The sequence below is a fragment of the Cavia porcellus genome, unplaced genomic scaffold, assembly GCF_034190915.1.
Source record: "Cavia porcellus strain 051 isolate PalLab524CR breed Dunkin Hartley unplaced genomic scaffold, mCavPor4.1 scaffold_20, whole genome shotgun sequence".
Taxonomy (NCBI): Eukaryota; Metazoa; Chordata; class Mammalia; order Rodentia; family Caviidae; genus Cavia; species Cavia porcellus.
The window spans coordinates 37,439,191-37,464,819 of record NW_026947503.1 but is presented as its reverse complement, the minus strand read 5'-3'; the positions used below and the strand labels follow the sequence as shown (position 1 = coordinate 37,464,819).

The 25,629-nt window shown below is 41.6% G+C and overlaps 1 protein-coding gene and 1 long non-coding RNA gene across 4 annotated transcripts in view; one reads left to right on the top strand and one right to left on the bottom strand.

Annotated features, from left to right (window-relative positions):
* Positions 1–13,183, bottom strand: part of LOC111758056 (uncharacterized) — a 30,911-nt gene extending 17,728 nt beyond the window's left edge. The window contains exon 1 of the long non-coding RNA XR_010041441.1: positions 12,917–13,183. This is a non-coding gene — a long non-coding RNA (uncharacterized LOC111758056). The remainder of the gene's footprint in view (positions 1–12,916) is intronic.
* The window catches only part of Slc14a2 (solute carrier family 14 member 2), a 420,990-nt gene that overhangs the window by 261,295 nt on the left and 134,066 nt on the right, over positions 1–25,629 (top strand). The gene's annotated exons all lie outside the window — the stretch shown is intronic.

The window sequence follows — 25,629 nt, the reverse complement described above, 5'->3', positions numbered from 1 at the left end:
TATAAAAATGGACAACACTGATCATGGATGCCAGAGTGACCCAACTGAAAAAGTACCCGAAGCTATTCCCTCACAAAGCAAAGGCACAGCTCTGACCTCTGCAATCATTTGGTTTAGTAAGATTATGTTCCAGCAAACATTTTGGTAGAGCTCATCTCATCAACATAATGCAGTTTACCTTACAGTCCCTTTGCGGATGAAAGAACTGAGGCATGAAGAAGTTAATTGACATATTCAAGGTTACAGCATTAACCAGTGTCAAACCCAGAACCCAAACCCAGCTTTTTGGGTTTTCTAGGCAGGAGTACTTTCAAAACACAAGATTCTGAGAAGGACCTTGTATCTTGTTTCATTTTTAAAGAAGTCTTTTCTTTTTTTGATGCCTCTGTTGCTAAATATGGGGAAAATCATTGCAAGAAGAGGAAGGTATCATTTAACATTCCCTGTACAGCACTTTCCTGAGACCTGAGCCATGGAAAATCTTCCCCAGAACCCCTAAGAATTCAAAGAAGGAAACAAAATCAGACTTAATTAAATGTGTAATTACTGTTGAGTACGGCAAGTATCCTTCTTTTAGGTCAAACTGATGATGCAGAAGAATGATCATACTGTGACTGCTGTGTATGCTTTTGGGTGATTAGGACCCTCGTCTCATCCCTTGGATTATTACCTAAAAGCAGGCTTTATAAAATTGGGGGATACCAGCTGCAATGGATTTAAGGAAGCAAGCTCTTCAAAGGTCCCTCCACATCAGGCATATTAAGCAAGATGGACTCATCCGTGCTGTGCACTCACTACTTGGTTTCCCTTCGTTGGTGTCTCTTCTCAGCCAAGTGCTTAGCCAATCAGGGTAGTTTCAATAACTTGTGGTTTAGTTCTTCTCTATTTGCCTTCCTTTTTCTGTCTCTTCTATTTTGAGATGCTTGCCTTTGTTGTTGTAATGTTTTTTAGGCATTCCAGCTACTCTGTCAGAGTCTTTGCAAGAAAGAAAGAAAGAAAGAAAGAAAGAAAGAAAGAAAGAAAGAAAGAAAGAAAGAAAGAAAGAAAGAAAGAAAGAAAAAGAAAAATTCTCCTATTAGTCAGTGCTCAGGCCCAAGATCCACTTCTTCTTACCTTACACAAAGTCACTCTTTCTTGGAAGTACTAGCTAGAATCCTACATGACAAGAGGCAGCTGACCTCATCAATGGTGAATCTCAAAGAGACAGGCTGCATCCCTTCCTTGCCTGCCCATCTGTGCCAATAGGTTGGAAATAAATCTCTCTGATGCTTCACATGCTGGATTAATCAGCTTCTTGGATTCAAGGGTAATTTTTCCCCTTAAGGACATTCTCCCAAGAGACTGTACTCCCCACACCACTAGGAAATAAGACAGAAATATTTATATCCATTTTGTAGGTTCTGAGGCTGAGGATCCAGGACCATGCCTACTTACTAAAGCATCTTCCAGAACCTCTCCTGCCTGTCCCTGGGTCTAATGGTCGTTAGTTAGTCTTTAGTTCTTTCTGATCACACACGTGCTATAGCTAAAGTATACCTACAGCTTGGCTGACGTATCCTCAGAAGGATGGAAGGGAAGGAGGGGGAAATCTTGATTTTTATCTCAGGAATGTTCAAAAAGCTCCAGCTGTGGCTATAATTCCTGAGTATAGAGATTTTTTTATCTTGTTTATTTTCTTTTGAGAGATTCTATCTAGATTCCAACACACTTTCCAGCAAGCAGTACTTTGAGGCAGCTGGGAAAGGGAGGGCTATTCCTGCCCTGTCATATGTCCTTAAAATAACATGATGGGGGAGGCAAGCCCTCAGGGTCCCCTTGAGCTACCAAGGATAGCATAATGAATTGGCTAATCATAAGCGATTTGCTCCTGAGTTCCAAGCGATGTGGTAATGAATTGCCAACGAGCTATTTGCCAGACTGCAGCCATATGGTAAGGGATGGGACCCTGGCACATTGTAGCCATACTGTGGGTTTGTCTGTGTAATTGTTCCCATCCAGAACCTTCCCACATCTATGGCTGCTAATTAACATCCTATTTAAGCTTCTGTTGTCAAAACTAATCATGTTTGTTTTATTCAGATAGGTCTATCTCTTATCCGATTAGTAATAGTGACCATTAAGAAGTGAAAATGAGTTAGAGTTCACATAAAAATATTTGAGGTTCATATCTTGCGTTACCCAGTGGGCAGCCAGACCAAGCAACACTGGCCTGTGGTAGCAACTCAATCCAGGAGCTTATGAAATCAACAAATTATTATCTTTCTCTACAGAAACACAAATGAGGATTTAGTTCATTAATTTCCCCATTGTTTTTCCTTTCTGTGGACTTTTCTCTTATTGGATCTTTAGCTATTATATGTGGATTTTATTGTAATAGCAATGATAATAAAAATAGAAGGAGTTTCATTTATCAGAATAAGGCACCCTTTCAAACACACATGTTTCAAACACACACACTCCCTGCTGGATTCATGAAACAGTGGAGGTTTTGGAAAAAATGATATTGGTTTCTTTTCTTTCTAGTCATCTACCATTCCCTACCATCTTTGATTTCCAGTAGTTATGTAAGCAGGGATAAGGAGAAAGTTTGCTAAACAAAAACAAATGAAAAATAAAGCTACCTTAATATGAAAGAATAATAAGGAACTACGATTAGTATGCAACAAAGCAAATGGGAAAGGTTTATGTGAAGGGTTTAAGAGTACAACTGGGTAGGCAAAAATTTGGCTATGTATGCTGCTCACCCCATACAGTGTTGGATGATGGTGTTTCTGAATATTTGCTACCTTTGAGAAAAGCAGGGCTCACTTTACCTCTTAGGCTTGGAGTGGCTTCCAAAAGGCTCTAGCTGTCACAGCAGTGAAGTATCCCTCATCACTACACCAAGGAGAGAGGCAGATTTGTTCCTTTACACACGCACGCACGCACGCATGCACACCAAAAAAACACTTTTTAGACAGCTTCTCCCTCTAAGACTGCCTGCAATTCATGAAAGTGGATTTCCTTTCAAAACAATGTTGAAGACTGTCAAGAAATGGAGGCCAAAGAAAGAAGAGGGCAGAGAGAGAGCCCACAGAGTAATCAATTCCTTTGAATGTTCCTGGGTCCCTCGCTTCCTACAGGACTCAGTGGGAACAACCACTCTGTTTCACAACTTCATGATTCTTCCCTGCAACCACGCACTGTACCCCAGAAACAGCCAACGTGTTAATTGCAAGGTCAGGCCAGTGTCTTCCGTGGCATCTGGGACGTGGTATAATGCAAACAGATTTCCATATGTGGTCCCTGGCTGTACCCCTCAGCCCCAAGCACCCATACCACGTGAGAACTCGGCTTCTCAGGAGATGCTGACATTTTAATTGGAAGCATCTGTTGCCTTTTCTGTTATTTTTGGCCAGGTTTGGTTTATTTGTATGGGCCGATGTTTGTGTACAGGCCCGCCTACGTGTTTCACAAAGCCTAGCATTGCCTCCCTTCTCATTTTCTTCTCAAGTAACCGACTGGGATGTGTGACAGGGCCATTTGCCCTCACCCCTGTCTGCTCTGATGTAGATTCCTCTCAGAGGGAACAGAGTGGGCAGGTCCAAGCTGAGAACAACAAAGAACCTTCCTGAAAACTGTGATGTTTCCAGGAAGGAGGCCTACCTCTTGCCAGTTACTGCAAAGTGTCTCTCAGCCTCCCAGCAGGAGCTCTGGCCTATGGGGGCACCTCTCTGGGTGCTAGGTTCAACGTGAGGCACTTTCAGTTCTTGCTCACACTCCAGATGACCCCTGCCCTTAAGTCTCCTACTTTTTCTCCTGCCCTCCACTTTCTGCTCCTTCAGAAAACACAGCCACTTCTAGCCATTCAAGCTTAGTCACCTCCCCAGAGATATTCTCTGGGTCTTGTGGGCCTTACCACATACCAATATTGCCACTGTCAGTCAGTAATCTAGCTGTCATAGGTGGCATAGTGCCCCCATCCCCGAAAAATATATCTCCCTGGAACGGTAGAATGGGAAAATGGCATCAGGGATTGGAGGAGGGGAGGGATCAGGTATAGAAGTATCAGGGCTTCACAGCAGTGATCTCCCAGTCTGGTGGCAGATTGGTAAAGCAGAGGAGTGGGGAGAGACAAGGTGCAGAAGGAGCGCATGGGTGAGTGGCAATGAATAAACAAGCCTGATTAGAGCAAGAAGACCAAGGGACCTCCATGTCCCCACTCCCCAGAGGTCAGTCTTCGGTCCCAGCATTGAGGAAAGTGCTTTGCTCTGTGGAGAGATGTATCTGCTTCTCATATTGCACATATCTATTGATCAAAGAAACATTAATTGAGCACTTACTCCCATCCAGAAGCATCCCTAGCTCTAGAGAGTCCCTAAGAATCCAGTCTCCATCCTGAATGAGCTCAGTTTGGTGGTTGGAGCAGACCACTGAGCAGGTAACTGTTCAGTTCAGAATGGTAGGTATTTGCATTAGCATTCTCATGGAGGGGATACAATACCAGATCTCTATAATTAAAGAATAAGAGGTTCAATTTGGCTCACTGTTTCAGAGGATTCAGTCCATCTCTGTAAGGCAAGAACATCATGGTGCAAGGGTGTGGTGGAGTAAACTTAGTTCATGGTGCCAAGAAAACATAATAAAGGAACAGCGCAAGCAAGGAAGGGGACAAGGATACAAAGAGGAAATTGGTCAATCATTCTGTTTTTGCCTAAATTTAATTTTCTCTGTCTCTTTCTCTCTGTCCATCCCTTTCTTCTCAAGTTTCTCTTCTATGTTTTTGTCGCTTATTGCAGTCCTAAATCTTTCTATTATATACATGCAGTTATATTTTTCCAGCTCAACCTGAGCCATCCAGCATGGGGGCAAATATCCTTATATGATCAAGAAACTTCTGGAAGCCACTCCAAGCCTAATAGGTTAAGTGTGCCTTGCTTTTCTCAAAGTAACAAATATTTAGAAGCATCATCACCTAACATGATCAACAGAGGCATTTCAGATCTCTGGAAAATTATTTGGGTGAGTCTCTGGTTCTGGGCCAAGGCTGACCTCATGACATTCTTTATTGATTTGCTTATGGACCAATATTCATTGATATGCTTGATGCAGTAGCCTTCTCCCTCCCCCGCTTCCCTCTCTATCCTTTCCCAGGCTTTGGAGTTCTCAAAGGCATGGCCTTCATCTTCTTTGCTTGTCAGACTTCAAATGGGTGCTAATTATCTATAAGCGTTTCCTCTAAAAGTGACCAGTATCTATTTGGTAGATTCCTTCAACCTCTGACTTTCCTCCATTCAAATGCATCACAGAAGCTGTCTGGAGAGATTAGCCCAATAATACAACAGAACTTTACTAAAGACTACCGGATTCATGACATCATGCTCACACAAAAATGTCTGCCCTGAAGCAGTTTACCAACTGGTTATGGCAACAAAACATAAACATGTAAAAATGTAAACAGAACTCAAAACTGTCAAAATATTTGGTGATTACAAGACCTTTGACTTGATTCTGTGGATAGCAATGTCAACTGTCCTCCAAATCGTTGCCTTCATGTATGTCCAAGGCAAAATCCAAGGATAGAGAGCCCTGATCTTGGATCTGTGGAAGGTCCTAACTATCCTGAGCTTACTGTATCCACCAATCATCTTTCCATCTTTTGGAAGGAGTCCAAGAAGTAGATAGAAAATAAAGACTCTGACATGTTCCTTCATGGGACACCTTTTCCAGTCTTACCACGCAAGCTCTTTTGCAAGCTTGACAATTTCAACAGTTTCTACCAGATTCATCTTTGTAGACAAGGATGCAAAGAGGAAATTGGTCAATCATTCTGTCTTTGCCTAAATTTAATTCTCTCTGTCTCTTTCTCTCTCTGTCTCTGTCTCTCTGTCTCTCTCTCTCTCTCTCTCTCTCTCTCTCTCTCTCTCTCTCTCTGTCCATCCCTTTCTTCAAGTTGCTTTTCTATGTTTTTCTCTCATCTTGCAGTCCTAAATCTTTCTATTATATACATGCAGTTATATTTTTTAGGGAAACCCATTACTCTTGTCATAGCAAGCTTCAGTTTTAATTTATTAGCATGGAAGAGATTAAGGTTAAAAGAAGACAGGAAAGCCAAGATAAGGTTGTGACAGCACTTCAGGTCACGGAGAGGACAGAGAAGAAAAAATAAATTAAACAGAATGGGAAAGTTAAAAATAAGATGGCCAAGTCCCATGATGTCAGCAATCTGCCACTCCAGTAACCACTATTGTATACCACATGAGGCTTCCCCCAACACATACATGCACACACACACACACACACACAAACACACACACACACTTTGGACTGGTCTTGTAGTTAGCCTTGGGTGCCAAATCTCACTGCAGTGAAATCTGGATGAAGAGGCGTCTGAATCAGGCCATACTATTACTTCTGTAAAAATGAAGGGTTTTATGGACCATGGGCTGGCCCTGGCTACATAAAGGAAGGAGTGATGCTCAATTCAAGGTTTGGACTGGAAGGGGCCTTGGAGAATCTGCTCCAGTTGCTTAGACTCACCAAGGTTAGGGGCTGTCAAAAATCCCATAGCTGTTAAGGGCAGGGCTGAGCTAGTAGCATTGCTTCCTCCCCTCTCCACCACTTTCCAGGTTCCCATCTCAGCTGTGTCACTATTAGGAAATTCAAGATAAGATACTGAAACTCTCTCAGGCTTGTAAAATTAAGATCATGCAAATGGGCACTTTCAAGGGCTTCTTACAATATGCCAGCTATTGTTTATAATTATTCTCATGTTTAAATCTGACAACAGTTCTGAATTTTACACTCGTCCCTAAAATCACCATGTTATATAGGGGAGAAAAATGAGTCTCTGTAAGATTAAGTAAATGCCTTAAGATCATGTAACTTGGAGAATTGCAATTTGAGTCCTGGTGTCAATGGTTTATCTTGGACCCCTCCTCAGCTGTGTTTAGCACAGACCCAGAGGAAAATGAGGAGGATGGTAATGAGGAGCAAGCTCCTCTAGGCTCCTTTGTACAGGTCCTACCAGCAAAGGCAGGCAGCTCCCTGCAACACAACCTCATCACTAATAGAGTGCAGAAGCATGTTACCATGCCTACAGGAGGAAAGCCTGCTCGTTCCTTCATGGAAGGTCACAATGTGACATCCCTCCTGCCAGTTGGTCAGGGCCCAGCCTCTGGAAAGTGGCCTGGGCCAATGCTGCAGATAGCTGCAGAGTGAAGAAGCATTCAGGTGTGCCTGACATCCTGGGTATATCTGCCCCACCAAGAGAGAAGTATTGCGATGCTCAAAGCCCTCCCAAAATAGAGAGCTGAACCTTAAAAGTCAGCGAAGAAACTTATTTGGAGAGGTGACAGCTCACTAGCTTGTTCTGTCCCACTTGCAGAACAGAACAGCATCTCCAGCTGACATTTGTAAAGGCCATTCTGCTCACTTTGCATTCGAGATGTTTCTTTAGCCAGAGCTCAGAGCTGGCTGCACTGTTAGATGTGTCTTTGGACACTCTCATACACATGTACAGCAAGTCCTGTTGTGTTTAATAAGATTTATTTTCCCAGTCCTTCTCTTCTAGCAATCCAATTATGTCCTCCATGGGGCAGAGGCCAAGAAGGCAGCTACCCACGCCATATTATTTTGCAGACACCAGAAATGTCCCTATTTCTCAGTTTCTGTTTCATTGTTTCCCAGGTCAGTCCACACCAACAGCCTCACTTTTCTTTCCAGCCTTCTGCGGGAGTGCTACCCAGACCAGACATCTTGGCATTTGCAGTCTACTTGTTTCCATTCAAATTAGCACTTTATTATATCTAGTCTCGCATTATTATTTAACTGTGTGCTATGTGAGAAAATATTCTCCCCAGGAGAACAGTATGATGGAGCAGTGGATCTCTGAAATTCTAGAACCTAGGTAGTAGCTTAAACTTTTTTTTTTCAGAATTTCATGTATCACTCCCAAATGGATCATTTCTGGGTAGCCTTTTCCTAAAAGATCCTTTTCCACCAAATAGACCCCTAACCATAATTTCAGATCCACTTCAGAGAAGCTCTTTTTGACATTCCTAGCCATGCCCCCTACTCCAAGCAGAATTAGTCACCCCTTTTCCTGTGCTCCCACAGCCCTTTATACTAACCTTTGTTGTTGCCTGATGACATAGTTTATATTTACCTTTTTAGTATCTAGAAATCTCCCCATTGGAAAGCTGAGCAGCATATGGGTATTTGCCCTAACCAGGAAGAGCTTGCAGGTGGAGTTGGTGATTCAGGAGCAGAAGAAAGTTGGAACTAGAGTGGCAAAAAAGAGGAAATGAACCCAAGTGTCCCAAACTCTACCCATAACTCTCCCTTCTGAAAGGAGTGTCTTAAAAATAATCCAGTACTGCATTTGGAAGAATACAGATCCCAAAGGATAGGATGATAGCACAGAGGGTTCTGATCCCATGGGGACTGGATAGTAGGGGGTTCACTTTGGTAGACAGAGCACAACAGCAGAAAAAGCCCAGGGGGAACAGTACTCGAAGACAGGTGAGTTGAGGCATCAAGACACTGAGTCATTGACTACTAGTGACAGGACCCATATAGCAAGAGAAAGGTTAAAAAAAAAAAAAATATATATATATATATATATACATATATACACACCACAGTTAATTAATACCACAGTTCAGTGGGAAAGTTCAGGGAAAGAGAAACGCTTAGAGGATATGTAACAGTGCTCATGGAACAACAGTGCTCTGGACAAGAGACTAATATCGGTCCCCATCAGAGAGTGAAAGTTAAACTCCTATATGAGTTTTTGTCTTCATCAAGTATGGCTCAAGAATTAGGGACCATCATGAACTAGACCAGCATGGGAGGAATCTGGGATAAAGAAGCAAAGCGTGGTGGAAGATACACAGGCAAGGGAGAAGGAACCTTTCTCAAGTTTACATTTCCATCACCCAGCAAACTGCCTGATCCACACTAAACAGTCAGGAGAAATTTGTGAGAATGCAGTTTAGGAGAGAGAGTTCCAGATACCTTTTCATCATTTTGGCAGGTAACGCTCAGCTTTCTTGGCCAGACCCTGTTTACTGGAACCCTTCTTACACTGGCACAGGGAAAGTACAACCCCCACCCCATACACATACTGTTCCTCATTACCAAGAAAAATGACAGCTTGATGGTCTTCCAGTAAGACAGAACCATCTATTTCATTTAGAAGTTTGGTAATTGATTAGGGCAATAGATTTTCTTCAGGGTAACCTCTCTGGGACAGTCTGGCTGGGGCATAAGATTTACATATATCAGGCTGCAAAGTTTGTCTTAGAGGATGAGATCACAAGGCCATTACTGGGGGAGGCGAGTGCCGAGAGGGTGAGAAGGCAGAGTGGAGTTCCCAGACATCATTTCTCAACAGTGAGAGCCTTGGCTAGCTCAAAATGATTTTAAGTAGTTGTCGGTAACTTTTAGGTAAATCCACTACCAAAGGTCAGTTGACACTGGGATGTGATCATATCAAGTGGTTCTTTGAGGGTGTCTGTAGATAAAGCCTCAATGTATTTGGACCCCTAAAGTTACCATTAGCCTCTGTGTTCCCTCAACTGAGATGTGTCCAGTACTAGCTATGCTGGGGCTGCACCCCAACCATAGCAAAGCAGTATCCTGAGAGTTCATTTCACAGGTCTACTGCAAAGCCAAGCAGGGAAGCTTTTAGCAAACACTCACTCCCTATTAAGATACCACTTGGGACATCCAATCTTATATCCCACCCCATCATTTACTTCTAACTCTGAATGTCTCTCATTCAAGCCCACTTTAGGGAAAAGCTTAGTCATTTGCTCCTGCTATAAATATGCCATTTGTCATCTTTCTCAGAGAAAACTTTAAGTCACATCACCAACTCTCTGATCATTAAACTGATGAAAGGCCAGTCCCTAATAAGAACAAAGATGCTTCCATGATAAAGATGGAATCTGTGGCATTGGATGAATCAATAATGTAATCGTGCTGCATTCTAACTTTTATGATGAACTTCCTTTCTTTGGTCATGACACCACCCTCTAAATCTGTTGAGGTCAACAGATTCAATTAGAAAATTGACTGTGATACACAGAAGTATGAATTTAGTCCTAAATGCAAAGGTCAAAATATGAGTGTTCTAGATATTACCTACATATACCTAAGAATTGATGGGTTGGGTCTATATCACCTGATTCCAGTGTCTGAACACTTCCAAGAAGTCTCGGGACTATGACTTTACAAATAATAGGGGCACAAAGTTATCTTTGGTTAGCCTAAGAAAATGAGATACTCATCTAGGGGCTGCCGTTTTTACTGCCTCTACTCAGACTTTTGAAGGAGGAAATTTCTCCCATGATCACTGGAAATAGATCAAATTTGCATTGCACCTAGAGACTAATGGAACAGCATCTCCACCCTCTTCTTCCACACCCAGAGGATTTTCTGCCTGAAGAGGTGAAGAACTATAATCTTTCATGGGTAGTGATCTTATTCTTTCTGCCCTACAGTTCCAAATTTTATCTCTGGAACTAACAAGTAGGTTCTCACCAGACTAATAGCATCTGCCAGAAGTTCAAAAAATACCTAGATGATATTATAAAGATAAAAATCCACTCTGATGAAATGTTAAACAGGTCTTGTAGATGAACTTACTTCACTGGAAAAGTCTGTAGATGCTCTAAATTGCACCTGATTAATGTTTGTTGTACACAGGATGACATTGGGAAGTGTACCTATTGGTCAGCAAATTTTACTCAGCATCTATGGCATACAACGTTTAATTCTACAGGGTATTCAAGGATGGATAAAACCCAGTTCATGCCCTCAAGGTACAAGTTGGAAAACGCCATGGAGTAATTACCACAATCTCTCCATTGCTTGCCCAGCACTCAGGTATCACTAATATTGATTGCCAAATATTGATTGCCACATTAATAAATAGACTTAGTTATATGCATCATGGCTACTTTCTTCCCACTCCCCCCTACTAATTTATCAAAATTAGAGATATCAAATCAGGTTCAGTCTTTGAAACTCAATATGAGAACCCTAGGAATCTTATTAAGTATAGTGACTGCGCTGATTCTTCCAGGACAGGTTGAGAAGACCTTTTGATCAGATTCACAGCACAGCACCCACCCATGAATTAAGGTGACCTGTGGTATGTGCTTGGCATTACCACAATGTCTTGCACTGTATAGTTTACCTACAAACACTTTTTTGATGAATGATTGACAATGAAAGAGTTTTTAAGTGTTCTGAATGAAACTATGGATTCTGGATATTATGATTTTAAAATAATGTCATACAGATGATAGTATCACTGAGCTGAAATTAATTTTAGGTATCAATAATAATAAACGATATAGACAGAGACAGCTAAAGATCTGGGTTCTGCCTTCACAATACTAATAGTATCTGGCCAAGCTGATCTTGGGCAGCTCTTCTCATCTTTCAGAGCTTACATTTAATTATGAAGTAGACTTGGAAATGAGAGACAAAAGAGTCGCAGGAGAAGGTATTGAGGAAGAACAAAGCAGTGTGCAGGCAACCTCTGTAGCTCAATCCCAGATGCATGTGGCCTGGAAAGAAGCCCTGGGAAGCAGCCCTGGGCCAGGGAATGAGGTGGTGCCACTCATCACAAGAAACTCATCACAAGGCTGCAGGGAAAGAGGGATTCCAGCTGAGTTGCTCTTAGAAATAAAGCAAAACATACTCCACCTTCCTCTCCTTTTGAATATCTCATGGACCAGCACCCCATATACCCAAACCACTCTGGTAACTATAAGAAATGCTAATTGTAAAAATTCAAAATCAGTAAGCAGTGTAAAATTTTAATAAACATATGAGTTAGTCATTTGTCCCTAAATCCCCTTTCTGAGATTTCCCCTTATGAAACATTTGAACACTTGGGTGGGAGGAGCTCTGCTACATCAGGTATAAAGCTGTGTTGATATAGGGTCAGAGAGGAGAAAAGTAAGTTAAACTCATCCAGAATTATAAAATGCCTTGTTTCCCCTCTTATTTCCTTTTATTTTCTCCCCACTCCCTCCTTCACTTTCTTCCTCCACTGAATTTCAATCACAATTATAAAATGAAAACATCACTTGAGAAATATTTTGGAGACCTTGGTTCCTACCACCACAAAAACATGTCACTAAAATAAGTGTGGGGACTTTCTAAGTCATTTCATTTCTTTGACCCTCAGCTTCCTCGTTTATAAAATAGAGTCTGAATACATTGATGAATTCTCAAATGCTGCTTCAAATAAGAAATAGTGTTTCCAGATCTTTGTGCTCAACCAGAAAAATCTTATCTTTAACTGAGAGAAAAGACTCTGTAATAGTTCATCTGAAAAGAACAAAGGCATCTGTGTGCTTCTCAACAACAACAACAAAAAAAAAAATTAGCCACTGGACTATTTGATCTCAAAAGTCCTTTCCTCCTCTAGAGCTGTAGGGTTCTACCACATTATTTCTGTCATATGAATGACATTGTGCTCCATGCAGCAAAGCAAAAACAGAAGAAGATTAAGACTGAGTCTGTGGCTCTAAGCAGCTCATTCAGCTCCAAGATTACCTATGAAGTCAGTTCAGTGACAGAGGCATCAAGAGACACAGCACCCTAAGAACAATCCAAGTCAGCTGCTGTGAGCAGAGAAATGTCATAGACCACAGAACTCAATTTTTAGTATTCTACTGAAAACTGTATTCTCCCTTTCCCTTGAAAGGAATATAAACTAAATTTGTAGATGTGCTAAAAAGAATTCACTGGTTTCAGAAAAAATTAGAAATTAAACAGCTTGCCCAAGACATCTTTGATCTTCTAGAAGAGGAAGGTTGGGCTAATTGTTCCCCCATGCATGGTGCCACCTGATCACAAAAGGTAGCAAGTCTCCTGGATCAACATACAATCTGAGGCAATGCTCACAGCTCACCAAAGGGCACAGTGGAGCTCAGGTCCCATATCCATTTTGGTGGGCTTAATAATGACGACGGAGTCTTTCCCACGAATTCATCTGAGTCTAGTTAGCTCAGGGAAGACCGCCTGAGTCAGCAGCAGGGCAGACCAAGTGACCTCCCAAAGCAACTTCTCATGAGATGCAGCCCTGGCTGACTCGGTTTGGCTGGAATTCCGAGACATTCCAATATCTGCACAGAGGGCAGGTCCTCACCCCAGCCAAGCTGACCTCAGCCTTCCCCCTCCCAGTAGATAATTACGCCTTTAGGTCTCCAAAGTCAGCCCTGTTGTGGGTAACCCTTGGAAGTGACAAGCAGTTTTCTGATGGGAATTAAAGGATCTGGAGTGGCCAAAAGGCTTCTCGGCAGGAGGGTTTGTTATTCTTTTAATTGTGGCATTAAACCTCAGGCTAGCATTACATAAACATTCATGCTGCTATCCCCAACTTGCAAAATTAGCTTCTTTTGACAGGCTTTATCATGGCCAGGGCCAATCTTACCCGGAGGTGAAGGCAGCTACCAATTCTGAGTTAGGATTTGTAAATCCTGGAACTCCATAACCTGACCTTCCCTTTTAGGGCTTTCTTGCCTTTTGATTGATGCCTGAAATTCTACCTTTGGGATTTTGGCCATTCTACTGAAAACTATAATCTCTCTTTCCCTGGGAGGGAATATAAACTAAGTTCATAGATATGCAAAAACTAATTCATTTATTTCAAAGAACAATTAGAAAATAAACAACTTGTCCAAGAGGGCAAATGCTGTAAAACTAACATGCTTCATTGGGACTATTGTAGGTCATTGAACTGGAATCCCAAATAAATACCGTATCTTAACTTCAGCATCTTAAAGTGTATATCCCAACTATAAAATAAATAATGATAATAATAGCAAACAAAATCTAGATTCAGTCTGTTTTCCACCCCATCTTATGAAATAAGAAATAGGAGATATAATATAGCCTAATATAGCCCCTCGATTGCAAACCCTTTCTTTTAAGAAGCTATTACCACTACACCACACAGGACTTCTGAAATGTCTTTGAGATGCCTATCTCCCAGCGCCTGTAGTGTTCTCCATATGCTTTCCCTTTCACCCACTTTAGCTTTCAGGCTTTAATAAGTACTATGATTTTTGAAAATAAATAATAATTATTTTCAATTACACATTCATTGTTTGCATGCAGCCAGTATTGAACTCCAGCATAATTTTTCTATGACAGCATTTGTATTCTTTCATTTATTCATTGTTTGGTTACCAACTACCAGTGATATGCTAGACACTAGCAAAAAGAAAATGTCCCAGCCCATGTTCATAGTCTGCAGGTGAAATAGTTACCTATTTAGTAGCAAAATAGTTCTGCAACTGCTCGGATTGAGGGGTGACAGCAGGAGCTCAGAGGAAGGGACTTCTTAACTTGCTAGAGCCCCAGGCAGAGCTTCACAGAGGACTGACTCAAGGTGCCTGTGTCTGGAATCAGCCTCTGGTGGTCAGAGATTAAGATATTATGGCCAGAGTTCACCCTTCTTTCATGCTTTCACAAAGAGATGGATAGTCTAGGGGAGGAGAGTTGAAATTTTTTTTTGAGTTCTTTTCTTACAAAAACAAAACAAGAGAATCTCAGATTTTTAGACATCTCTTCAGCAAAGTGTCTCCTTAGCTCCTTCTCCCTGGAGAGCAAAGCCAAGGGCAAGCAAGCTGGTTTGCACAGGTGTCAGGGAAAACAAGATGCGTTCTTCGTGCTTCTGGCAAGCTGAGTCCCCCCTGGCAGAGGGCCAACCTGGTGGCATGCAAGTAATATAATACACAATCTAAATGCAAGCATTTGGGGCCTGTTTGGGGAATCAATTAACAATAAGCATATACATCCATTTATAAAATTGTAGTGTGCTAGAATACACCCACGTTGTAATTGGAAACTAAAATAATACCAGGAGGAATAATCATTAGAAAATCTTTTCCAAAAAGCCAAGAATAATATTAAGAAAATAAAATAAAAAATGCCGTCCATCTGCAGAGTTACAGTATATCCTTAGGGAAGTACTACACAGCACACTAACAAGCAACTGAATCCATGTATAAATGAACTGAAATCCGCAAAGGCAACAAAAGGCGAGATGGGGAGTGGACTAAAAAATCTCCCTTGTAGATTAGCTACCCCAAATCAAGCACAGTTCCATTTGATCGCTTTCTGTAGGAAATGGGATGCTCCGAGGCTGGGCATGACCCTCTAGGGAAATTATTCTTTATCTGCCCTTTCTCAGGGTCCTCCACATTAGTTTCTGAACCCACCTCCACACCCCATGCCTTGCCTGAGCCTGAGCCTCTCCCCTCACACCTCACTCAAGCCCCCAGGGGGAATCTCAGACCTGTCATTTACTGTTCACTGCCAGCTGGGGAACAGTCTTAGCAGAAAACTAACTGGGATAAAGGAACAGAGCAAACATAAAGAAGAAGAGAATGTATAAACCACAACCTGAGTACTTGGCCATCAAAACAATGCTAAGCCAAGTATATTCTGGTCGGGGACTCCAGGGAAATCCCACTCCTACCGAGCTTTCCAGATCTGTTGTCCTTGGAGGCCCATCAAGTTCTAGGACTTGGAAGCTTGCTATGCAGTCATTTTAGGTTCTGCATTAAGGTGAGCTCTCTTAGTGCCATGAGAGTCAGGTGGGATCCCAGAGCTAAGAATTATTAGACTGATGACACCAAGAGCTGGCAGTGGCACCAAGCTACCTGCTCAGCTCCTCTGGGCATGCTCAGACCTTCACACACATAGACAGAGACTGGCAGCTGCTGCCATCTTCACACACTGGAAATAACACCTGTGGCATGTTTAGAGCTCTTTTGGCCAGTGGGTGTGACTTGTATATACCACTCAGTTTAATTCCTGGAAAGTGGGAACCATGTTTGGTATTGTCCTTAGAGACTAAAAGGATGTTTTAAGCATAATCTTGGGATAATCTACTTTATCCTGTTGCTCTCAGTATCAGACACTGCTTCCCCCATTGGTATGGGTGACTGAGATGCTGCAGAAGCAAAGGAAAAAGTTCATCATAAAATACACATTGAGTCTGTACTGAGGGTAAAGCCTAGCTTCAACTTTCAAAGGAATATGCATGCCAGATATGGCAGTGCAAACCTGTAATCCCAGTACTCCGCTGACAGAGGCAGGATTGCCACACGTTCAAGGCCAGCCTGGGCTACATAGAGTTCAAGGTCAAAATACATAGAGAGACCCCTGTTTCAAATAATGATGATAATGATAATAATAATGATAATAGTATGCTTGATTTTTGAGAAATCACCTGATGGAAAACTGGGGTGATGGGAGGTACGGTTCACGGAGCCAGGCCACAATTAGGCCAATGATGTGAGTCAGCTATTCAGAGTTCAGACACACTGGAGGAGCCAGTGGGGAAAAGGAGGCACACTCATCACCACTGCAGGGAGAAATGGCTTCCTACAATAGTAATAATCATGATAACACCGGTTTATATTTGCACTGGGCTTTGCCATGTACTAAGTCCTTTCCCTTATCTTTTCACAATTACCTACAAATTAGGTAAATTGTTCCCTCTAGGTCTATGGAGCAGGAAATGGATGTTCCCAGAGGTTAAGTGAATGGCCTCAGGTCACACAGCTGTATGTGTGAGAAGCTGGGTTTTCTGTTGCTGAAATTTCATGCTCTCCCCAGGATGCCACATTGCTTCTGGTCCTGTGAGCCACACCTCTTCAGGATGGAAACTGCCAGAAACACATTTCTCTACCAAGATCTAAGTTATTTCACAGGCATAAAATTTGTTCCATAAATTTTAATGTTAAAGAATAGAAAGAAATGCAGTTTTACATATATTTAGCCAATCATCCAGTTATTATTCAGTGCATAGTGCTGTGCAAAACCATCATGCCAGACACTGTGGGGGGGAGAAAGGTTATGCTCAAGGAAGGACCATGGACCCTTGAGCTGGACCTCCCATCAGTTACCTAGGTTTCTATAAGGTGATCTATTCACAGTCATACACATTAGTGCATTCATATTTTAAAGGGAATTTTTGAGAGCTGATACAATGTCTGGCTCCAGTGACCTTTAAAATCTATTGTATTCCCTAAACCAGTAATTTGCAAAATTTAATGAGCATCAAAATCACTTAGTGAGTGTGTCAAAATGCAGGTTTATGCAGAATCAAAACCTCTGCGGTTGGGCCATCAAATCTGCACTCATACCAAACAGCCAGATGATTTGGAGACTCAAAGATGGCGGAGGCAGAAAGGAGCATGCCTGGGGAGGAATGTGGACAGCAGCGTATCACAGACAGGGAAGAGGAATTTGATTTAAGCATCATCACTTTTTTAGCAGACATTTCAATTTGGGGCAGCTTGCCATGGTGGAAGTCCTGGACTGAAAGTCAAGACACAGAATTTCTAGTTCTGGCTCGCCATCGGTCCCTTATATAATGTAAAGCAGTCATTTGGTTTCCTGACCTCAGTTTGCAGCTTCTTACCAGTGGAGGTAACAGTCCTTCTTATGAGTTTCTTGTGGATTTCCAATGGAAGTGTGGATGCTACCGCACCTTAGGAAATGTAAGCTGAAGTCATCAAGTTCTAGGACTGATATGCTACTAAAAAGAAGCACAGGCACACAGGCACAGGGTGAAGAGCCAACACAGCCAAATTCTAGAAACACAAATACTATGCGCCTGTGAGAAAATGTCCAGCTCAGCTCGTAGTGATAAACTTGAGAAGGTAGCCCCTAAAGGCTTGCCCTTAACACGAAAGTCCAAAGTGAGTTTTGACCCTGTCACCTTAGGTGCAGCAGCTTTCCGGCACCATCCTTCAGTTCCAGTCTCTCATGCTGCTGGAGATAGCCCCCAGCTCAGGGGCAGAACAGCCCTACATAACTCACTACCGGGAATGGAAATGCCACAAAGCACATTTAATTCAGCACTGACAGTTCCCGGGAAACAGGCCTAGTTCTCCATCGACCTTGAAAATAAGCTGATGGTTTTGGTAATAAGACTTTCTTCAGGAAATTCCATTCATGTATTCATTCATTTATTCTAGATGGCAAATATTTATTGACTTTTTTTTTTTTACAGTATGCTTGTTGCTGTTGTTGTTTGCTGTGTGTGGATTTCTGTTTGCTTGCTTGCTAGCTTTCTTGCAGCTTTCACCTGATTTCCCGATTCTCACTGACAAGCAGGTCATTAGAAAATCATATTACCCAACAGCTATACCCCACTGCCTAGGGCAACGGAAGTCAGAGGGCATTATGTTGAAGACACCCGGTTTAGACAGTCTATAATTCTTGGGGTTCTCATCGCTACTAAATTTCAATGCAGAGAAGTTCATGGCTTGGCACACAAACAGTCAAAATGTAATCTATTCAGAGTCAAGTCTGCAGCCTTGCCAGGATTCCGTAGATGGTGTGCTGCAGGCTGTGGTCTACCCTGGTCACTGAAATACTGGGAAACTGGAGTGTCTACACTTTCCCAGCTGGTAAGCGTTGTATCTTACAAGTCTCTCAAAGCTCTGAGAGTGTGTTGACTCTGGATAACTCAGCCCAGACATCCCGAAGATATGGAAAAGCAGAATAATGACAGGTCCTTCGAAGACATGACAACAGCAATCAGAGTCCACAAAAGTCTAACACTCCCAAACCAAAACCTGTGTTATGGACTCAAAGGATGCATCCTATCTGTGACCCTCCTCACCCTGTGCCTGTGTGCACCCTCCCACAGTAGATGCCTCGTCTTCCCCAAAACCTTCCTGTATGAGTGTTATCCCACTTCTCCGGAATATCTGAGTCTCTGGCTGCATTAGGCATTACAGAGTACTACATCTCTGTGGATATCTTACCATTCAGTCCTCACATCTTTCCTATTAAGGTTTTGTTATCCTCCTTTCACAGACAAGAGGTACAGAGAAGTTAAATAACTTTTCCAAAGATACATAATTTGTAAGAAGTAGAGTTGAAACGGAATCTCAGGACTAATTGCAAAACTGGAGCTCATTTGCATACATTAGGCTGCATTGAATATCCATCTTTCTTGGCTGTTCTAAAGCTTAACAGTAACAACTGTTAAATGCCTAGGATGAAGTCTGGTGTTTAGTAGGTACTCAATAAATGATCCTTTTACTTTTGCTCTGTCTAGATTATTAACCTACTCCAGCATCCTGATTGTTAACCGAGTTGTCTTCCCCTTGAGTCTTTAGCTGAATATGTGTTTTATTCACTAAATGCTCTCCAAACTCCAGCCAATGTCTAAATATACAATGTTTTGTGTACATAAGATCCTCAGTAAACATTTACTGAATCTCACTGCACTGCACCGAACTCACTGAGCCTTGAACACATGACAGTGTTTATATAGGGTGGGAGAAATAGAAGAATAAGTAGAAAGAGGAAAGTGGCCCCAATGCAATGTGGGACCAGCCCAGATGGAACTGAGGTAAGACGAACAGTAGAACACACACGTCAGGGAAGCTCAAAGAAGCCCTGTCACCTGTAGTAGGCAAGTTCCTCACAAGCCCATTATACTCCCAGGGGAAGTAGCACATATACATGAAATTTTGTTATTTCACTCTTCTTAGTTTGGGGCCCACTTAGAGATGTAAACAAGAGATGTCTTGATGGAAAGAACATAGACCCTAGAATTAAAACATTTAGGTACAGACTTCCCCTGACAAGCCCTTCCATGTGTTTCCTGCCTTCTCTGCCCTCAGTATCTCCACTATAAAATGAGATGTGAGTATCACAGCCCTGCTAGTCTCTGCTCTTCATGATGCTGTGGTGCTAAATGAAGCTTATACTCTGAATATCTTTCCTTACAACCATTACAACTGCCATTTAGTGTTCCATCTTCCAGCAATAAATACCTGCTCTGGGCCAAGATCAGTATTAGTCACCATGAAAAATATAAGAGGAGGAAAGAATGCAAAGCCCTTGTCCACAAAGAGGTTAAATCTAGCATAGAAACAAGAAAAGCACTTTTGAAACCATGGAAGAGGAATGAGGCCAGTGGGGCACTAAGTATGTGTTTGTTTGATCCAGGTGTTCAGCAGTCCCTGGTTACAGCTGGGCTGCCCCAGCAATACCTGCCTTTGGAGCCCTACACAGGGCTGTGGCTGGAGAGAGGCATTCAAGGTTGTAGGTCTTGACCCAGGGTTTTCTGAGTTCAAGCAGTGGGGTTTCTAGGCCAAGGGAGGCCAGTGATTCCTAGTGGTTCTCTCCAAAGGCATTCATCTTATTCTAGGCAGTTCTTAAATTGGAAGATGCCCATCCAACAAGTTTCCACCTGGTTATTCAAGATGGCATAGGCACTCTCTGCCCAGAGTCATCACAAAGTCTCCTTTCCTTAGGTGACCATTTTTGGGACCTTGGGCTTCCATGTCCATGTATATTGTCTGTCACCATTATCTTACCTATTGAACAGTTGCTGGAGAGTGCCAAGTCTAGCTCTTCAGATTCATTGAGAAATACTTGGTTCCAGACAGGGGAAGACCCTGAGCATTTCCTCAGACACTTCAGGCTTGTAGATTTCTACTCTTCCCCAGTCTTGCACTCTATGTTTCTTGGTTTCTTTGTTGTCACTGAGCCCTTGTCACATCTCCTGTAAATGCTGGCTCATTCCTTCATGTCACCTTCTGCATACCCACTCTTAGCATAGTGGCTGGCCATACGTGGAGTTCCATAAGTATTTGTTTAATAAATAAATCTGAGAATGAGTCTAAGTCATTCAAGATAGATGTAACAGAAGACTTAGAAGGTCAGGAGCTTGTGACAAGAACAGCTCTAATTAGAATGTGTTGGGCCCTCTCCCATTTCAGATACTGAGGTCTAAACACCAAGCAGTTACTCTTCCATTCACGTTTCAGAGAACTATCACAGCACATACAGTAAAATAACACAAGGTTTGGGCTTCTGCCACTTATCAAACCTCAGAGACTGAACAAGTTAATTGATCTCTTTGAGTTCTTGTCCCTCACATAAATGAGAGGTGATATTTATTTGAAAGTGCTGCTGTCATTATCAAGGAGAATAAAGCACAGAAGTGTCTCTCCCAGGTACTCAGGGATCACCGAGTACCAATTCCTGTGTCTTTCCACAAAATGGGTGTAATTGTCCCCTTCACAACCACTACAAATTAACAGATAGAAAATCCCAAGCTGAAAGAGCCGTGGACACCCTCCCCAGAGAATGGCAGTTTGCCTCAAAACTAAGCAAATGAAACAAGGACTCTGTGAGATTATCCCCTGCATTTTACCCCCAAGTCTCCCTCTCCCAGTAAGGATCCAGAGAACTGGGCTTAAAAGGAAGGATTATAATGCTCCTGATACAATCCAAGCTGTATTTTTATCAATGTCCCTTCCTCTACTACTTCCAAGATCTGTAGGGACACGCATCATAGATAGTCCTTGGCTCTATTTCCATTTATTACTGGTTATTAACTCCTTTGACTTGCACTGAATGTGTGCCAAAGCCTTTGGCCCAGACACAGAAATGTCTTTTATTAAACACTGGTGATGAAAACATGCTTATATCACCCATGATAATTTCAAAGTACTCACAAATGTAACCAGCCTATTTGCTGTACATTCTAATTAGTGTCTTGTAGATCTACTCAAGAATTATTTTCACCTTCTAGGTGATTCTCCTAAGACTCCTGCAACACATGCACACACCCAATGCAATAGGAACTCTAAATTTATAAGTGCATGAATTCACATTGATGGCAATTGTGCCATTTTTAAAGCCATTTTGTTTCTAGGTGCTTGCAGAGAAATGATGGAATTCAAGGTGCATCTTAAGGCTCTTTCTTACTGCAGCAAATCTTGGCAAAATCAATCCACAAGTTCAAGGGACATCTGTAAGCATAAAGACAGGAAATTTAAAATGCTAAATAGTCAATAACGGCATCATTTTACTTAAGTTAACTAAAGAAAGAAAGCAACCAGGTATTGAGAAGTGCTTTTCCAATAGGAGAGACAGCTCCACAGAATGAATTTATACTGCAGATGTACAGACTTGGGTGTGTAGGGAGTCTTTAGTATGGCATAGCTTAGTCTGCACAACTATTCTCTTCCCAACAGTGACCCCTCATGGTTTATAGTCATTGGGATTCCTTGTCCAGTTGAAAGAGATAAAAAAAATCCTCTCTGCTGATATAAATCTATAAGAACCTGTGTGATATGGCCAGAAGTCAATGTTAGCATGCCTTGACTCTGCAGCAAGATATTAATTACTAATCATGTAGCCTACTTGGGAAGTGGGCTCTTCTGAAAGACTATACTAATAGGCTAAGGTTGTTGAGCATCCCTCTCATCAATAAAACCAGACCTTGGCACTGTGAGAACACAGAAGAAAAAAATCATAGGCTGAGTCAAGTAGCTTGTAATTTACTTGGAAAGATAAAGAAACTAAGCAGAAAATGCAGTAAATGGGAAGCAGTAGGGCTATTCTAGTGCTTCAGTAAAACAATATGGGTGAGAACTTATGAGGAGCAACAGATGCATAATGTTAGAGAAGTCAACAATAAAGAGGAGGGTGAAAGGTAAAATATATACATATATAACTCAGAAAAGAAAGTTCATGCAGACGAAGAATAAGAAATGCACAGAAGACAGGGGAGGTGGAGTAAGATCACAAAGACATTACCAAGTTAAGAGAGATGGTAGATATTAACTTTCTAAATATTGTATAAGAATCTGGATTAAGAACTTTAAAGGGAAGGGATAAACTGCTAAGAAGTTCACCATGACTCCTTACAGAACAGGGAATACAGGGAAATTTAATTAAAAGAGGAGAAATTGAACAGGGAGAATATTTTTGAAAACTAATATAATAGATCCTTCATGGAAAGTTACAACCATAAAAATCTCAAACCTGCAAGGATCTTAGGGGTAATCATACCCACACTTACTTTTTCTCTCTATTTCTATATGCAAATTTGAAACCATCTTAACAATTGTTTCCAAAGGAATCCCTTTTGTCTAGAAGGCATATGATATTCTAGATTTAAACAACAAGGCAGTCATTAGAAGCTGACATTAAGCTCTCCGTTACCATTCTTGGTATTGGACACCTTTCCCTTGCGGAGACAAAATACTGGATACTGTAATTTAAAGGAAAGGTTTAATTTGGCTTATGGTTTCTGAGGCTTCAGTCCATGGTTATCTGGCTCAAAGGCAGAAACATCATAGAAGAAGGGCATGGCAGAGCGAAGTTGCTTACTTCTGGGCAACCAGGAAGCACAGCACAGGGAAAAGAGCACCAGTGGATTATACACCCTCCAAACAAACGTGTCCAGTGACCCATCTCTGACTGACCCTACTTCTTCAGAGCACATTCAGCTATTAACCATAGTGGGTTAATCCAGTGCTCAGTACTGCATAACCATAGCCCAATCTTCTCTCCAGGAGTCTTTTTGCCTATTCAAGTTGACAGTTGACTGGTACATCTCTGTAGTTTCAAGTTTGACTTCAAAAATCCATCTCAGGAAAAAAAAATCCATCTCAATAAAAAAGACTCACACCTTGACATCTATAGGAATCTACCAGTCACCTTATCAGGACCAAGGACCTTGGAACAAGTATACTGTCCATGAGCTTTTACCCCAGTAAGTCAAAAACCACAGACAGTTATAATTTATTTCAGGTTATTTCATGAATTAAACATCCACCTTATAGGAATCTATCCTTCCACCCCCAGTTAACACCCATACATAACAATATATTATCACATCGCATCACACACACACACACACACACACACACACACACACACACACAAGTGCATGCATACAAAAATTTGATTCAGTCTGAACCAGAACCGTGGTGGATACTGAAGATACAAAGCTGAAGAAGCTCTGATCCTGCCACTCAAGTTACTTAGAACCTCAAAATCCATTCAGTTAATTGGAAAACAGTCAAATCTCTACTAGATAGATCTGTGGATGGCTGCCATCAACTCTCTCCCTATGTGGCCCTCCCATCAAAAAAGGCAGATTAGTTCACCTCTTGTTGGGCTGGCTTTGTAGACCAACAAACAGAAGTAAACATGATACTTCATCAAATTCTAGGCCTAAGCTAAAACTTCCACTTTTGTGCTTTCTGAGGAAGCCAGCCACCATGCTAGAAAGAAGCCAAGGAGAAATTTTTGGATGGTTAGATATGATACGGAGAGAAAAGCCACATGGAGGAAAATCCAGGCACCAAAAATGTGAGTGTTGCCTTCTTTGCTCCTTGCAGACCAGTCATCTACTAAATGCAGCTAACTGATATTAGGGAACAAAAGAGCCACCCAGCCAAGAGCACTGCTCAAATTTCTGGCACACAAAATCGTGAGAAATAATAAATGTTTGTTTTGGGTTGTTTTTGGCAGCAATTGATAAGTGAAACTAATCTTTGGTGGGAAGATGTACACAGTCAGAACAGCTATTTAGCCTTCTGCAGTAAAAAAAAAAAAAAATTAAAGCAGATCTCTTACTATGGTCCATTTTTGAGTTGTTTGGCTATATACTGCCAAAGATATTTGACTACACCAATCTATATGAGGAACCAGGGAGCCTGAGAAAATCCAAGAAACAAAACGCCACCTGGTACTTTCTTCACCCAACAATGTTTTCCTTTAAAAAAAAATACTAGGTTTCTGTTTCTTTAGCCTTTTTAAAGTCGATTACTGTACATATTTCACTAAGCACAAGAAAGATCATCAATAAATATGAATGGGTTGATTTTCCTAAGTTTAACCTGAATGTCAGGTCTCAGCTTGTTCCACCTTCTCCTTCTCAGTCTTTAGTCCTCTTACGTTGAGGTCCACGACTTAAGGTTGAGTTGAAGTCCATTGTGCAACTAGAAAAAAAGATGTTTTGACTTCCCATAAATAAAAACCCCTGGTCTGGAGTGTGGGTGAAATATCACCTCACTTTTTCTTTTCAGCACACCATTTCTGGATGGAAATCCTTCTCTGAATCTCTCTGAGAAGGGCTGTCATGGTGGTTAAAAGATAACTGTAATGGACTTCTTAACAGCCTTTAGTTTTGCCAACTAGGAACCTGGCCAGGGTCCCAAAATATTCCTGGGCTTCAGAGCTAGTCACCAAGGTGGTTCTCCTTTATTGTTCACCCCAAGTACCTGAGATTAATCCTGCACCATTCTCCAAAGAGGCTTCTACGTCTTAGCAGGTGCTCCATGAGGATTTTGTTCAGTGAATCATAGCAAACCATGATATTGTACAGAAGTGACATTTTTCAGAAAATAAAAACACAGTGTTTCTTTTCATTCATTTATCAAGTGTTTATTGAGCATCTGCTGTGTACGAGACACTGTGCCATGTACTGAGGGCATAGAAACTGAAATCAAGTTTCCTGTGTTTCATCAATAACAATTTTTTGACAATTTTTGTTGGCAGTCTTTCTGACAAAGATTATTTACCACCTACATTCTCATAAAACAAATGATGGAATTAAATTGTATCTTTTCTCTATAATCCATTTTTTAACCAGTACAGAAATATCACAGGTGACTGAGTTACTGAGATGGTATGCCTTCTTTCTGTAGAAAGGCATAGAAATGTCCCTGCATGCTGTGTTTGCATGGTGGATGTAAGCAGTTTTGCTTTTTAATCTCACCGTATCAGTTTGCTTTCCTCCTAATACCAATGCCTCTCATCACAACCATCTTAGTTGCT